Source organism: Cupressus sempervirens, chromosome 4 (genome assembly GCF_028749045.1).
Source record: "Cupressus sempervirens isolate cs-2001-9-10 chromosome 4, ASM2874904v1, whole genome shotgun sequence".
Lineage (NCBI taxonomy): Eukaryota > Viridiplantae > Streptophyta > Pinopsida > Cupressales > Cupressaceae > Cupressus > Cupressus sempervirens.
Window position 1 is genome coordinate 487,772,507 of NC_143121.1, and position 4,031 is coordinate 487,776,537.

Consider the following 4,031-nt stretch of genomic DNA (forward strand, 5'->3'; position numbering starts at 1 on the left):
AAACTCTTTCGTCCAATCCCTTGCTTTAAATATAAATTTCGTCTGACCGGAGGCGCCCGATCTTAAAACGCTATTCAACTCTTTCCATCGCCATACGAAGTTTTACTATATCAAGCTTCCAATTGAATGCTGAACAGCGTGTAATTTTTATTATTTTTAGTTTTAGTTTACAAATGCTGCCATTCCTATAGTTTATGCTGCTTTTTATTTGACAACACTGATTTCCTATCTAGTTTGAGTACTAGGAGCACAAGGTCTAGGTTAAAACTTCTTTGCCTAGCGTTAAGAGTTGAAGAATATATATTTTACTTTATTAAAGTAGTTGATTTTTTAATAGTCTCTATTGTTAAGGGGGGAGAATAAAGTTTTCAATTGCTTTTGGAGTATTATTTTGCATGTTGAAAATCATACATTTGGAATAATATTGTCCAAAATTATAGTTTTGGAGATAGATTGAAATTAGTATGACATCATTTATGAAAATTATTTATTTGCTATTGGATGTTGTTATTTTCCCTAGTAGTCTTTTCTTTCTTTCCATAGAAATATTAGCTAAAATGTTTAGGGCATTGCAATTGTCGTTTTCCATAAGGGCTACGTGTCTCCTATTGCATTTCTCAGACATGTTGTGGTTGTATAGGAACATAAATTGTTGTTTAGGACATGTTTGCATAAGATGAGGTGGATGTAAGTTGAGGAGTTAGTGCATAAATTCTTGTGACAACAATAAATTAAAATAGAGAGACATTTTGTAGTATTGCAGATAAAGTATTTGGTAATTGTGTTCTAATTATATGTTTTGTGTTTTGTTTCTAGTGGCAGCAATTCACATACTCTTCGGTCTAGCCCAAATTTTGCAAGTCATTGATTCTCCTCCATCCTCCATAAAAAGTCAATGTGCAAGAGTTAAGTGCAAGCTATGGATTTTTTTTTTCTTTATATGTAGGGCTACTAAATGGCATGAGATTAATGGGTTTCTAGGTGTGTTAAATATTCTCTTATGGTTTCCTTTCATTTGTTTTGATTCTGTGTATATCTTAATTTTCTCTTTTGTAGTAATAATTCCATGATTTTAAATTTTGCAATGAAATTAGATTATATATATATATATATATATATAGACATTGTTTTTGTATATGTAATTTCATTTCATTGCCTAAGTGATAGGGATGCTCCTCCACACTCTTGCCCTACTCTCTTCTAGGACTTCTCAAGGCTCTAGTCAAGGCCTTCTTAGGTTTCACTCTATGACCCCACACTAGGAGAATGCTTATTATCTCAATTCCCCTTTCCCTCCAAGGATCTCCCTACCAACTTACTCCTTGCAATCTACCTTCACAACTAGAGGCAACAACTCCTCATTCCACTCACCAAGGACTTCTCCATGGCCATGTTAGGGTGTAAGGCTTCTTCTTTTATCAATTTGATCAGGTTATGTGTGTTCTTGTTCAAGGATTTCATTGTTCTTCTACTAATATCCTCAAACCCACTTAATGGGGCTAGTAGTCCTTGTACCCCAATTAGGTCTCCTAATTGGCTTTTCCTGCTAATAACTTTTGAAACTTCTTAACAAAGCCCAAAATAAGATAGGGCTCCTGATACCCTTTTAGGAGAACTTTGAGATTTTCTAGGTTACAGATTATCAACTCATTTGTACACCCAATTTCTCAAATATCCCTATTTTTAAGGGTTTCAAGGGTTTATGATCAATTTTCTTTTGCAACTGATCAAATGGCATGTAAATAACTTCAACTTCCAACCAAACCTTGTGCTAGGGGCCTTCACACATTGCTCTACACATCCCCACTCATGATTGGCACAAACCAATCCATCTACTCCGTCATTCAAACTTTACAATTCCTCTAAGTACCTAGTCAAGTACAACAAACTCTCCAAGGGCTTGGTCTTAAAAATAGAAACCCATCTCAAAAGGATCCCAAAATGCATATGTACAGTGTATATACATTGCCTTACTTGATTCCAAAAGTTTATAGTGATCCAACCAATAGAAGTCAAGATAGAGCCATTATTTGTCCATCTACTTTATACAAGACAATGAACAGGTCACTATGGAAATATTCAACAAACACCTATCAAAATTGAACTATTTGAAAATCAAATGTCACTCCAAGAAACTACAAAGAAATTTATATTTAACCAAACAATCAAAACTTCCAAGTCAATCCATTAGCATGTGGATGCTTGGCTTGCAAATGGACTGAGACCTGATTTATTGTTATTGTTGTTTGCTTCAAGTAATAACTCTATACACAATGAACACCAACCCTTTATTTAGGTCTGACATGAGCTTATATATCTCTGGTGCATGTATGGAAACTATTAGTATACCTTCCAACTATTTCTTGGTAAGTTTCTCTAATGTTGTCTGGTAACTTTTACAAGTTTTGCATTTTAGTGCACTTTAGACTCATATTCGCTCCTAATGGATCAAGTTTGGTTCCAAATACATATTTAACACTCTTGATTACCTTTTTAATCATGTTGGAGTCAAATTCAATGTTTGAACTCCTTTAACCAATCTAGATAGCTATTGCAATAACAAGCTTACCTTAGCAACTCCTTAGGCAACCTTGTGTCAATTACCTATTGAGCTCCTAAATAACCTAATCACACACCCTTGGGACTATTAACTAGTTGTTATTCACTTGTGGTTTGCCCAGGACCACTACAAGCCAAAATTGTACTAGAGTTTGACCAAGTCTCTAGGTGCTCTTGCACCATTTCCCCGTGCAACAAAGAAGTCAAGTTAGATATGAGGTTAAGAGTTCCTTATTGATTCCCAACTTCTTGAAGTCACTATTTGCTAGCCAAGTAGCCTCAGATTCATGTTGGTGCTTCTGGTTGATCAAGTGCTCCATATAGTCATTGTATCTAGTCTTTTTCTTCACTCTAAAATCTAGGATATGATCATCTTGTGGTTTCATTGGTGCAAGCACTTTGAGTGTCTTCACATTCTCTTCTACCTCTATCTTGTATTCTCCTTCTTTGATCTCAGGTCCTTTGTATTTGACAAGATCTTGGACATTGAAAATAGGAGAGATGGATTATTCCTTTGGAAGGTTAGCCTTGTATGCATTTTGCCCATATTTGGCTAGGACTTTGCATGGTCCCCCTCTTCTCATTTGCAACTTTTTCAACAAACTATTTTGGAGTCTAGCCTTATTGAAGTGTACCATCACCCAATCACCTAACTCAAACTGAAGTTCTTTCCTCCTCTCATCTACTTTGGATTTAAGTTTTTGGTTAGCTTCCATTAATGTCTTTTTAACCTATTCATGTACCTCTTTCATTGATTATGCAAAGTCATTTGCATGGCCATTGATTCCTTCTTGGTTCTTCAACTCTCTGAGCTCACAAACTCCTCCTGGATGGGTACCATATACTGCTTCAAATGGATTTTTGCCAGAAGCTATGTTTATACTGTCATTATAAGCAAATTTTGCTTGAGGAATGACTTGATCCCAAACTTGCCCATACTCCTTAGTCAAACATCTAAGTAGGTTCCCAAGTATCCTATTGATTACCTCACCCTAACCATCTATTTGTGGATGGTAGGTTGATCCAAAGGCTAGATTTGTTCCTAATCTTATCCATAGGGTCTACCAAAAATATCCCATGAATTTGACATCCCTATATGATACAATGCTCATTGGTAATCCATGAACTCTAACCACTTTCTTGAAGAAAAGATGTGCTATATAACTAGCATCATGTGTGGTTTTGCAAGGTATACAATAACCCATCTTGCGGAATCTATCCACTACTACAAAGACACTATCAAAACTAGTGGTTGTCCTTGGCAAACCTATTATGAAATCCATGCTCAAACACTCCTAAGGCCTATTAGGAATTGGTAAATTTTGGTACAATCCAACATTAGAAGATGCCCTTTAGCTTTCTGACAAACATTGCATTGCTCCACATACATCTTGATATCTTTTTTCATCTTGGACTAGTAATATAACCTTGTAACAAGTTCCAATGCCTTATTTGGACCAAAATGTCCACCC